This window comes from Ambystoma mexicanum, chromosome 3p (genome assembly GCF_040938575.1).
Source record: "Ambystoma mexicanum isolate Mex_15411 chromosome 3p, UKY_AmexF1_1, whole genome shotgun sequence".
Classification (NCBI taxonomy): Eukaryota; Metazoa; Chordata; class Amphibia; order Caudata; family Ambystomatidae; genus Ambystoma; species Ambystoma mexicanum.
This window is the reverse complement of record NC_090925.1, coordinates 351,983,659-351,997,239: the sequence shown is the minus strand read 5'-3', so window position 1 is coordinate 351,997,239 and position 13,581 is coordinate 351,983,659. Positions and strand designations below refer to the sequence as shown.

The following is a 13,581-nucleotide window of genomic DNA, read 5'->3' as shown; positions in this document are numbered from 1 at the left end:
ACTCCCCTCCTCTCTTTCGGCTGCACCAGTGTCTTGTAGGACACCCTCTGCTTCTGCCCTCCCATTTGAATCTCATAATGCTAGTTTCAAAGTGGAGGTCAGGCATTGCAATCGGCAGTGTTTGGTATAGGTATAGGATCCGCAGCAGCAGTTTCATTTTGACAGCATTCAGTCTGCCAATCCAAGACAGAGTCAGCCATGACCAGGCCTCCATGTCATCGAAGAGCCTTTGCACAACTTGGGGTAATTGATCAAGAACAGGTCGCCCAACTTTCTGGGTATTCAAACTCCCAGGTATTTACGCTTATGTTGCTCAATCGGTATCCCCAGGGCCCTGAGATCTTCTCTGTGTTCCCTCTTAGAATGACGGAAGGGGACGAGGGCTGACTTATTGATACTTATCTTGAATACTGACACCATTCCATATTCCCCCAGCACCCTAATTACACCCCGAGCAGAGCTACCGATATTACCAATATGGGGGAGGATATCAACCGCGTATAGGCTCAACTTGTACTCCTCTTCGCCCACCCTTATGCCCTTAATCTGCACTGTTTGCCTGATATTAATCCCCAGTGGCTTGATAGACATGGCAAACAGAAGAGGGGACAATGGACAGCCCTGCCTCAACCTCTCCAGAAGCGGAACTCTCTGGATGTCATGACCTACAGAACGCACCGCTTTTGGACTTCCTGGTCCTTGTCTCAACGGGGCTTACACTCTCTGGTACTCCCAACATGGCCATCCAGTGTGAAACACCTTCCTCGCTCTACACGTTGGACGTAGCGTGTTCTATTAATAGACCACGCCCCCCGTGGCTCTGTGCGTCTCAATGCTATTGTGAAGTAGCGACCAGACGTGTGCTCCGTAGCTCGCAGTATTCTTATCCTTGGTTCTATCCAACCAACCCCATTCCTAGTCCCCTTCCCTTCTTTCTTGCTTCCTGGACTCGTGTACTGAGTAGTGCACTCTCTTAACTTCCTGGATTCCTGGATCATTGCATCCCGGAACTTTGAACGCACGCTGGAGTCGGAAGAGACTCGTGCAGCCTTATTCAAGACCCGATCCGTCCGCAAGAAGGCATCGACCAAGAAATCCAGAAAAAATCGGACTCAGGTGAGAAGGGGGGACCTCCTTGACAGTTTGAGACGCCACCCGACCGAACTCGATATGGACATGGAAGCGGCCGTCCAGGACCTGATGCGCGGCATGCAAGAGCTATCAAACGAGGTACAGAATCTAAAGGCGGAAAACGCCGCTCTCAAACAATTAGTTATATCCCGGGATTCTGCCACAAAATAAAGTGTGTTGCTGGGCGGCATAGTGGACAAATGCGATGGGTCGGCAAAAAACCTTTGTGGATTCCTGGATTCATGTTTGGTCCACTTTACTTTTAAGCCCTACTGCTTTTCGACTCCCAGGGCTAAGGTGGGTTTCATAATTTCTCACCTTTCAGGAAATGCCTTAACTTGGGCTATGCCCCTCGTTAATTCCGGCGATGCTCTCCTAGATGACTATGATGGGTTCATACAGGCCCTTAAAACCATTTTTGACCGCCCAGAGCAGGTCTATAGTGCCCAGGAACGCCTGTTAGACTTTCAGCAGGGATCCCAGGGTATGCTCACCTATGTAACCCGATTCAAGCAATTAGTCAAGGAAGCTGATTGGTCCCATGAGGCGAGTTATATACCCTTTTCAGGAGAGGACTGAATGAGGAGATTAAGGATGAGTTGGCCAGAGTGGCTCGCCCAAGCTCATTCCAGGCACTAATAGAACTTGCCATGCAAATAGACTTTCGTATCCAGGAAAGGAAGGCAGAGAAGAAGAAATCCAGAGGAAATCCTCCGAAAGTGTCCTTTGAGAACACCACCAAGACGGACACAAACCCAGGCTCAGTCACTGAACCAGAACCCATGCAGATAGGAGCCTTCCGTGGACCTATATCCCCGCAAGAAAGGATGAGAAGGATTCATACGGGGTTGTGCATGTATTGTGCCTCAGACAAACACTTGGTTAGGGAGTGTCCTCTAGCCCCTCCTCGGCGTTCGGGAAACGCCAGCTCCCGATCCTAGATGGAGCAGAGCTTCAGGAGAGAGATGTTTGCTCCACATCAATTCCATCCTTGAACTCTCCTGGACAAAACAATTTGGTGATACTACAGGCCTTCCTATCGCCCTCCAAGAATAAGACCTATTCCATTTTGGCCTTGGTAGACTGCAGAGCTATGGGAATTTTCATTGATCGAGATTGGGTTGTTAGTCATCATATTCCATACAAGACACGAAGCACCATGCAGCCGGTGGAAGCAATCGACAGAAGACCCCTCACTTCAGGACCCATAAGCCTGCAGACTAAAGAGATCCAGCTTTCTATAAACCATCACCAAGAGCAGATTAGATTCAACATCATTAATTCAGCTCACTACCCCATGGTATTGGGTATGCCCTGGTTACAGAAGCACAATCCGTATTTCAATTGGACAGCAGGATCACTATTCCTAGGCTCAGAGTTTTGTATGTCTCACTGTCTATTCCTGGATCCCACCTTGAAACCCCCTAAAGAGCCACCAAGAGATCAGCAAACACCATTCATGGTTTCCAATATCATACAAGTCCCTGAGGCCTATCAGGGATATGCTGATGTATTTTCAACTGCCATAGTCCAGGCCTTACCCCCTCACAGACCTGGAGACTGCGCCATAGATACAGATCCCTCAGCAGTGATTCCCTTCGGCAGAATGTTCATCCTTTCCTTCCGAACCTGAGAAAAAGGCCCTCCGAGAATACCTGGATACCAACCTTGAAAATGGCACCATAAGACCTTCAAAATCTCCAGCGGGTGCTTTGTTGTTCTTTGTTCCCAAGAAGGACACCAAGGAGCTCAGACCTTGCCTCGACTATCGTGGCTTAAATCAATGCACCCTCAAGGATCGGTACCCACTGCCCTTGATCTCGGATATGCTGGAAGCTGTGAGAGGCGCAGTCATATTCACGAAGTTGGATCTCCGGGGTGCCTATCATTTGATCCGTGTCCGGGAAGGAGACAAATGGAAAACAGCCTTTAGAACACCCTTTGGTCACTATGAATATCTAGTCATGCCCTTTGGACTAGCTAATGCCCCCACAGTTTTTCAACGTTTCATGGATAGGGTGTTTTCTGACATGTTATTCCTCTTCGTCATTGTCTATCTGGACGACATATTGATCTTTTCCAAGGACCTTCTAAAGCATGAAGAACATGTAAAGGCAGTATTACAACGACTCGGTGAACACAAACTTTTAGCCAAACCCGAAAAATGCTTGTTTGACGTTACTTCTGTTCACTACCTAGGATTCATCCTTAGCCCAGAAGGAATTGGTATGGACCCTTCAAAGGTAAAGGCCATACTGGCAGGGCCCGCTCCCACGTCCATGAAACAAGTTCATTCCTTCCTGGAGCTTGCCAACTTCTACCGGAAGTTCATATCCACCTTTTCCGAGATCGTTCAGCCAATCGTTGCTCTCTTGAAGAAAGACACCCCCTTTATCTGGTCTACACCGCAAGATAAGGCATTCCAACGTTTAAAGGCAGAGTTCACGCAAGCCCCCATCTTGGCCCAACCCAACATAAATCGACCATTCCTATTGGAAACGGATGCCTCTAACTACGCCATAGGAGCGGTCTTGAAGCAGGAATTTGAGGATAAACTGGAACACCCCATTGCTTAGCTTTCACGAACCCTGACACCCAGACACACTACTCCATCCTGGAAAAGGAACTGTTAGCCATCCGCCAAGCCTTCACTGAATGGCGACATCTACTTCTGGGTGCTAGATATACAGTTCAGGTCCGCACGGACCATCAGAATCTTCAAATTCTACAGTCATTGGAGTGTAGGAACAGTCGTCAGGTGCATTGGGCCTACTTCTTTGCCCAGTACCAGTTCCACATCACTCATGTTCCCGGATCACAAAACCTGATTGCTGACACCTTATCTCGACGTCCTGACTATGTAACTACTTAAGATAGGGCCTATCCTAAGATGTTTCCCCACACGATCTTTATAGCTCAAGCAGTCAATCTCCTGGAAGAAATTCGAGTGCAAACCCAATCCTCTGATCTGTGGAAGGATATTTCAAGGAAGAATCAATGGAACCTAAGAGTCAAGGAAGGATATTTATTCAAGGACAATGCACTGGTCATTCCCACACAGAAATTACAACAAAGAATAATAAACCTCTGTCATGATACCCTTCACTCCGGACATCATGGCATAACCAACACCCTCCGCCTCATACAAAGACAGTTTTGGTGGCCTGGAATGAAGACCAAAGTACAGCAGTACATCCAAGCTTGTACTATCTGTAGTCAAAATAAACATGATAACAAGAGACCGGCGGGTCTTCTACTGCAACCTACACTGCCAACAAGGCCATGGGAATTCATTGCTACGGACTTCATTGTGGAATTACCACCTTCCCGAGGATACACGACAATCATGGTTACCATTGACTTGTTCACTCATATGGCTCATTTTACATCCCTGTGTAAGCTACCATCCTCGTCCGAACTTGCTGGAATCTTCCTGGAACACATATTCTGTCTGCATGGACTTCCTTCCAAGATCATATCTGATCGAGGACCTCTATACATCTCACAATTCTGGAAACATCTCTGTCGCATTTTGGGAATCCAACGCACCCTCTCATCAGGTTATCATCCCCAAACCAAAGGGGCCACAGAACGTGCTAATCAGACCCTAGAGCAGTATCTTCGATGTTTTGCCACCAAGGTTCAGGATGACTGGTCGCTCCTGATACCCGTGGCTGAATTTTCCTACAACAATTCCGATCTTTCAGCACTTAAGACCAGTCCCTTTTATTTTAGCCAAGGTTTCCATCCATCAGTTCTACGCTCTGTTCTCCCTCATCCCACACCGGTACCTACTGTCGACTCCTGGATCGAAACCCTCATCAACGTACACCAGGAGGCCAAAGAAAACTTAGAGAAGGCCAGAACACAGACTAAGAGGTATGCGGATTCCAAAAGAAGACCAGGCCCTTCTTATGCAATTGGTGATCAAGCCTGGTTGTCCTCGAAATTACTACCCCGACATCTACGGCCAAAACAAGTTGGTCCCTCAGTACTATGGTCCATTTCCCATCAAGGAAATTATAAATCCAGTCTCATACCGGATCAGACTACCAGACTCCTAGAAGAAAATTCACCCAGTATTTCACACATCCTTATTAAAACCCTACATCCAATCCTCCCGGAAATCCTGCAGACCTCCTCCTATGCTGGTCAACAACCAACTGGAATATGAAGTATCCCGAATATGTGACTCCAGGTATAAACGGGGTCAGCTACAATACCTGGTTGAATGGAAAGGATATCCTCCTAGTGAAAGAACCTGGGAACCACTTTCTAATCTCAAGACCCCTGGACTGCTCAGATGATTTCACCTTATACACCCGGGCAAACCTGGAGGAACGGGTCTTCGGAGGAGGCATGCTGTCATGACCTACAGAACGCACCCCTTTTGGACTTCCTGGTCCTTGTCTCAACTGGGTTTACACTCCCTGGTACTCCCAACATGGTCGTCCAGTGTGAAACAGCTTCCTCGCTCTACACGTTGGATGTAGCGTGTTCTATTAATAGACCACGCCACCGCGGCTCTGCGCGGCTCTATGCTATTGCGAAGTAGCGACCAGACGTGTGCTCCGTAGCTCGCGGTATTCTTATCCTTGGTTCTATCCAACCAACCCCATTCCTAGTCCCCTTCCCTTCTTTCTTGCTTCCTGGACTCGTGTACTGAGTAGTGCACTCTCTTAACTTCCCGGATTCCTGGATTGTTGCATCCCGGAACTTTGAACGCACGCTGGAGTCGGAAGAGACTCGTGCAGCCTTATTCAAGACCCGATCCGTCCGCAAGAAGGCATCGACCAAGAAATCTAGCAAAGATCAGACTAAGGTGAGAAGGGGTAACTCCTTGACACTGGAGGTCTTTCTGTTGACCACCACCTGTGCCAGAGGGTCTGCATCATCCTGTCCCCGAGTCCCAATTTACAGAGTACTGCAAATAAGAAGCCCCACTCCACCCTGTCAAATGCCTTCTCAGCATCCAGGCTGAGGAGGACATAGTCCCTTCCCTCGCTCTGTGTGTATTCCATGAGGTTGAGGGTTTTACATACAGTGTCAGCCCCCTATCTTCCAGCAATAAAGCCAACCTTATCTGGGTGTACCAGGTGAGGCATTGCCCCTCCATGCCAGTGGCCAATATTCTTGTAAAGATCTTCTCATCAACGTTTAATAGCGGGATGGGGCGGTATGAGGGGCACATCGTAGGGTCCCTGCCCTCTTTGGGTATTAGTGTGATCAATGCCTTGCTGAATGATTTTGGCACATTGTCCGTCTCTAAGATGTTACTATATAACTAGTCCTGTGGCTAAGGAAGGAACCTTAAAAAATCCCAGAGTGTATCTGTCCTCCCCTGGTGATTTCCCGTTGGGGAGTCTGCTCATTGCTGCCTATACCTCCTCCACATTAATTGGGCTCTCCAGCATTCCCGCCTCAGCCTCCGTGAGTCCCGACATATCATCTATATTTGTCAGGTATAGCTCAGAGTCCCTGGCCACCCCCGTGCCTTCCGTATCATACATATTCTCATAAAATCGTGCAAAGCAATCAACAATCTCTTACGGCTTATCGTTAGGCTGTCCGCCCTCGTCATGCACTGCTGCAACCCATCTTTCTGTGCTCTAAATCTGTCTGCCAGCAAGGCTTTATTCCCCCTTCTCATAACATTTTTGACCAAGGTATTTCAGTTTATGCAGTATGTCCCCACTTTTTAATGCCTTCAGCTCTGCTCTCTTCATCTGCACCTGCACAAGCTCCTCATCATCGTACTCTTCCCCCTTGTGCACCCTAAACGTGCATTCTGTGATCTCTTTCTGTAACTTCTCCTCCTGCAGCTTACGCTCCCTTCCTACGCACTCCTCTCTCATTAATATCCCCCTCCAGGTAGCCTTCCCCGTGTCCCATACCACATTAATACCCATTTGCCCTGTATCATTAATTTCAAGGTACTCGGTTATGTCCGCTGCCAATTGCTCATAAAAGACCAAGTACCTGTACAGTGAATCATTAGATCTCCAGTGCGATCACCATCTGCCCAAGTACACTTCCTCGGGGATACAGGTCTGTAGAAAAGGACCACCTGCTAAAGCTCTGGGCACCTCTCCATCCGCTGAGCGCTGCTCCGCCTCCATGCAGCTGAACACTTTGCTCAAGCATCAGCACCGGTCGTTGCGCCAACACAGCAATAGATTTGGATGTGACACAGTTACTTGGAAATCACTGAGATGCTGGAAGAAGTCAATTACTCTTTCCCATGGATGCTGACTCTACAAGAGCCATCTCAAACTACAGAGAGTAATGCACCAAGACGTAGTAAGCCATTTCTCCCAATTCGTAGTGTTCAAAGTGCTTCAGGAAAAGCCGACAGCATGTGTTGTTACTCTGCGCCTTCCACTTCACAAAACACATCCCATCTCGCAGGTGAGTCTGCAGTCGTAGGCAGTGCCGATTGCCAAGGGTTTCTGCTGTTGTTGCAGAATTAACAAGTGCTTTCACCAATTCGAATTTGGCATCCTTAGAAGGCTTGTCTGGGTCCACTTGTCTGCCTATGGTGTAGTCCACAAATCCAAGACTGTTTATAATCAGCCTCTGGGCCCATGGCTGGTTTGCAATTGCTGTGGTATACTTGGAAATCGGCACACAGATACATCCATGTTATCCATATAGTGATGGCACTGGAGCCCAGGGAAATGTTTCAACTACTTTTGTGACAAATCGTTGCAAGCCTTTGGGCGCCTGGGGCTCCCCACAGCTTGCTTCCAGCAGGAGCTCGCCCCTTATCTGCTGCGGTGGCAGCACTCCAAATTATTGCCTGCCCACTGTGCTGCTTCTCTGATTGCAGCACACTAGGGGCCGCACCCCTATTTTGGCCCCAGGCCTTTGCCGCAAAGGCCTCTGCCTCATGCCTCATGGGGGTGGCGGGGAGCCAGTGGGTGTGCCGATCTGCTATTGCCGGACGGCTGCAGGGTCAGTGTCACGGCTGGGGTGTTCCGCCTCTCCAACAGTCATTTGCCATGCCAGGGGCCACGCAGATGTGCTCCTCCTTGCATTAGTCCTGGTGGGATCAGGAGGTACAAACCAGGCAGCCATTTCACTGCACGCCCCCTGGCGGTCTCCACTGCTACATTTCTAACCTGGACCCTGATGGGGTCTAGGAGGGTTAGTTTTGTCCCAAGTACTCCCTGTGATTTAGTTGTTTTTTATAGGCCTGTTTGGGGCCTTTGTTTAAGAAGCGTAGCCTGTTGGTGGGCTAGTGGACTCCACTTTCCACAATGGGTCACCGTGGTAGGCTAGTGGGGTTTCCGTGAAGCTCTCTGCTGAGGTGACCAGTGTTATCACGGCTGCTGCACCCCTTGGTGTTCCTTTCTCAGCTGTAGCGCTGGTAGGGCTGCTCCGGCTGCAACAGAGTCCTCCATGGCTCCACCGCTGAGATCCTTCAGATAAGGAATGGGTAAGAGGGGGTCCGCCTTCACTCCGGCATATGTCGGGGTGTTGCGGTGGGGCCCTTGCCCCTTTGACAGTGCTTGAAAGCAGGCCCTGTCATTTAAGCTTTTGAGTACATGGGGAGGCGTGTTCACCCGGATGGTAATAAATATGCTAATACTAACCTGCAATCATTAGAAATGCTCACTTGGGGTGTATATTATATATGAACACACACCCTTTCAAACCCTGGGGTGGGGTACTAGCAGTGTTTGGAATACTTAAGGTCAATGTTAGGATGCCCTCCCCAGACAGCAACAAAATCTCAGGGTTTTTGGTTTTGAAATGCAGGCAAGTATGTCATTTGGTTGTCGCCAGGCTGTAATGTCAAATTATTGCTAGTCAATACGCTTTATTCGTATACAAAACATCTATATATTACAGACAATACATCAGAAAATGCATATAACAACCTGTCTAAAAAGCAGATTCCACAGAAAGAATCTCATTACATACAGCCCTACAGATAAGGGGTGTATCGGCCAGTTTTACTCCCTAGAAATAGGCAAATACTCCCCAAAAATTCAAACAGGAAGTAAAATTACTCCCAACAAAAAATTGTGAAATAGACACTTAGAACCCTGTGCCCCTGCTTTCTCCCACACAGCTCCATGGATATGTTTGGACCACTAGTGCACATAGTACCACTGCAAGAAGCTACAATTATAACATGTAGCTTTTAAAGGGCATGAATAACTAGGTGCAAAGAAATAATTATTCATTGAACATTTCCGTTTTCTAGCTAAAACATATTTTTACTCACTTATAGAATACTCTCATTGGGAATTAGACTTATATTTTTACTCCCTAAACATATTTTGTACTCCCAACTTTAAAAAATAGGGAGTAAAACATTCTCACTTCCAAATTGTATTTGGAGCACCGATTACATATGTACTGCGATGAATCTGAGGATGTCGTCCCTTCTCCCCTAGGGGGAGACCTTTCTCATGGGGCCAGGGTGGTGCATCCACAGTACAATAGTCCCACTGGGGGTGGTGCTCCGTGGGATGATCACATGGGGGAGTAAGCCCCTTATGGGGTTGGAGATGATCATACCCAGATAACGCGGTATTCCCCCGAATCAATACACGTACACCCTTCTCCAATGCTAAATCCTCCTTCCCCTTCTTTTGATAGGGCTAATACGTGGTATTGTCAACTTGGCCAACCTAATATACTACACAAGATCAAAACATCAGAGAATGCAAAGTCTGCTACATATGGCTCTATTTGAAATATTGGGGAAACTAATATACTTGACAAGAGCAAAACATCAGAGAATGCAAAGTATGCAGCATATGGCTCTATTTTGAGTACTGAGAGGAAAATGACTAGAAGTCCAAGAATCACTCTGGAGAAGCAGAGCCAGTGCTCTAGCTTCTCACACTATGTGATTGGCCCAAAGCAATTCCACTATCCAGCGTGGTAGTTTAATCAGAGCTCAGCTGGGACAGAAGGGGGGAGCTGTCCTGCAAGGAGGAGTCTGGTGAGCCGTACACCGACAGAGCAGACGAGAGCCAGCAGTGGGGAAGCTGTGAGCTGAGGAGGAGAACCCAAACATAATGCTGGAAGGAAGGACTGTTCCACCTGCTGTTGAGTAAAACCTCCAGGCATCCCAAGCACTGGAGGACGCACCACTGGCGAGAAGCAGACATCCGCAGAGTTGCTGCAGATGGCGCCGGAGCCACAAATACTATCAGAGCCTCGAAAGATGTAGCAGCTGCTCAGGAAATGCTGGTAACTGCTAGGAAGAAGCAAACAGGTAATGGTTTATCCGAGAGGTGCTGGAGGTTCAGAGAAGCATGGGGGTGAAGGCGCAGGCTGGAATAAGAGTGTCTGGGAACCTTGGAATGAAGTGCAAGTCTGGGACTTGCACCCATATGAGAAACAGAGCCATTCCGAATATTGCACGTCTGGGTCCCACACCCATATGAGAAACCAAAACAAAGCAATTCAGAATATTGAAAATCGCGACTCGCATCCAAAGAGATAAAGTCCACGAGAGGACAATTGCTTGGCAGGAGAGTAAACCAAGCAGTGCTGAATATTTCGAGTCTGGGACCCGCACCTAAACAGAAAAAAGGCTATTTAGAAAATTGGGAGACTGGGATCCACACCCAAAGAGAGACAGTCCATGAAAGGACAAGTACTTGGCAAGAGAGTAAACCAAGCCGTTTTAAATGTTGCCAGTCTGTGACCCGCACCTAAATGAGACGTTCATGAAAGGATAACTGCTTATCAGGAGAGTACACCAAGCAGCAGTTCTGAATATTGCGAGTTCGGAACTCGCACACAAAAAAGTACAGTCCATGAGAGGACAAAGGTTTGGCAGGAGAGTGAACCAAACAGTTCCGAGTATTGCGAATCTAGGACCCACACCCAAAATGAGAGAAGAGTAATTAGTGAAAAGGAACGCTACGCTTGGTAGAAGGAGTGTGAAAAGTTGTTGGGATAAAACAGTAGAAATGTATGCAGCATATTCTTATGAACTACCCATTGACGTTTACTTAAGAAATTATATAAGCCTGAGAGGCCCAAAAGGAAAGAAAGTAGAAGAAGAAGGAAGTTAGGGGAAAAGATCACAACCCTGACCTGGGAGTTAAAGGGAGTGTGCCAAGTTGTTGAGATAGAGTAGTGTGGATTCAAGAAACCTGTTCTTGTGAATTATCCAGTGACATTTGCTAAAGGAAATGCAGGCCTGAAAGGCCCAGAAGGAGAGAAAGTCATTTAAGAAGGAATCTAGGAGAAAGGATTACAACCCTAACCTTGGAGTCCTACATTTGTGAACATTTATTTATTTTCACCAGTTTTGATTACAGTGAGACAGGCAACTTTTCTGCTGGTTGGATTTACAAAGAACACTTTACTTTGCTTGGACATCATCCTTGCACAGTTGGTTGAAGTTATTAGTGTTAAGGACAGAGGTAGACTTTTGAGACACAACAGTGATGTACTTTATAGTTTTGGACATTCTGACAATTTCCTTTGTTTTCTTTGACGCAGGCCAATCCCTCCTAGTTTTAGGGATAGAGAGTCATTTTTCCAACCCATACTAAATATTTGTGTCCAAAAGCATGCCACCTTTGTGTCTGAGCCTTACTTCTGCACCCTCATAGTAGCAACAGGTTCTTTCTACATTTCACTGCACACTTAAAATAGGTTAACATAGTCCATCCAATCAGAGGAGTGTCCACTATTAGTAAATAAAAAAGAGCAACCCGGTATTGAGCAAACATCTTTGTTGTCAGTAGGGGAACCAATGTGACTGCTCTTTTATGATCATATGCCGGGCAAATGAGTACAAAATGTAAAAGAGCCTCCTTTGGAGCACCACAGAGTAAAAATATATTGTCTTCCAAAGCACCAGACCAGACAGCCATGATCACTCTAAGAGGTAGACAATTAAATCTAGCTCTAGTTACTAAAGAGCGTTCATAAAAGTGATTAGACCAAATTAGATATTGCTGTATGGTGTTGAAGGATAAAGCTGCGTGCCTCTGATTAAAAGGTTTTGTTAATTTGCTCGACTCACGCATGTCCTTTGAGTTGGACACTAACTGCTTTCTTAGATGGGATGCCATGACTCTATTAAGACGATTTCCAGGCCTAAAGTGCTGCTGTGCATTAATATTAGTCAGGGCTGTTTTAATGTGTCAGAACCAGGGAATAGGCAGTACACTGCTATGATCTAACCTTATGTTGATGATAAACTGGGTAAGATTTGCTTTGTAGTTTCTACAAATTCTCATCCAATGTAACACTGGTTGTAAGGATAAATCGTCCTCAATGAAGTTTAACCTCTTGGTTTACCATATAATTCAATATTTTAGAGCCCCAAATCCTCAAAACAAAGCCCCATAATTAACGACCCATGTGAAAATAGGCAAAGGCCGATGCATAATGTTAATTATGTTTCACTATTTAAGTTGATATATGTTTATGACTGTTGTGTAAACAGGCAAATATCGCTTTTACAATTTTGACTATGTTTTTCTAGTTAATCATATGTTGCCACAATAATGTTTGCAATGCAATATGTTTCAAACAGTGGACCTTCTAGGTTTATGTATGGTATGCATTTATTTATGGTGTGTTTTGTGTCCAATTAGCACATTTTTAAAAAATTGTATTTGTTGAATTTGAGATTTTCTTTTATTGGATATATGATTAGTACTTAATGCATTTTCTATCCACATTAAAATTATTTGGATATACAATGGTGTCATGGTACTCCACAAGAGTAATAAGAGTGGACATATCCACCGTTAGTTATTAGTTTAAATAAATTGTGCATAATGACTGATCCCATCTGGCACCCTTGTCCTGTTCATTTTAAGTATTACTTCCCCTGGTGTCAATGGGTTATGGGGACTACCCACCTAAAGATTTGGTGTCCATAATTAACGACCATCAGAGTTTTCTATTTGTATACTTCTAACATCATGATCAATGGTTGCAACCTGTGCATTTTTTCAAGAAATGAAAAAAAGCACCAATGGCATGTTTCATTCTTGAAGTTACTTTGCTAAAATACCTCACACCAGATCAGGTATACTTAAAGGGAATGTTCAAATAATCAAATTCCTTGACAACTGGAATTATGAAGTTATTGCACGTCAAAGAAGGAAGTTTGATGAGCTTCCCCGATCTATGGGCCACCAGGATAGTAGATTTGGAGTCATTAACCTCCAAGTCTAGCTTCCTCAAAAACGGGTGTACTCATTTATACGCTTCTGAAGTGCATTAGGGGTACGAATGATTAGAATAGTGTTATCAGCATAAACGAGCACAAGGAACTTATTGGTTCCCATTCTGGGGACATCAGTTGCTAGTTTATTTAGGGACTCCTGTAAATCATTAATTTAAAGCGAAAAGAGCAGGGGTGCCAAAACACTCCCCTGTCTGATTCCAGTGCTAACTGAAAAATATAACGCTCAATGTCCCACTCAACCACTCATTACACAGGCCACCATGCCC

At 46.1% G+C, this 13,581-nt stretch overlaps 1 protein-coding gene across 1 annotated transcript in view; it reads left to right on the top strand.

The window, feature by feature from the left end:
* BCL2L1 (BCL2 like 1) overlaps nt 1-13,581 on the top strand; it is a 542,774-nt gene that overhangs the window by 168,045 nt on the left and 361,148 nt on the right. The gene's annotated exons all lie outside the window — the stretch shown is intronic.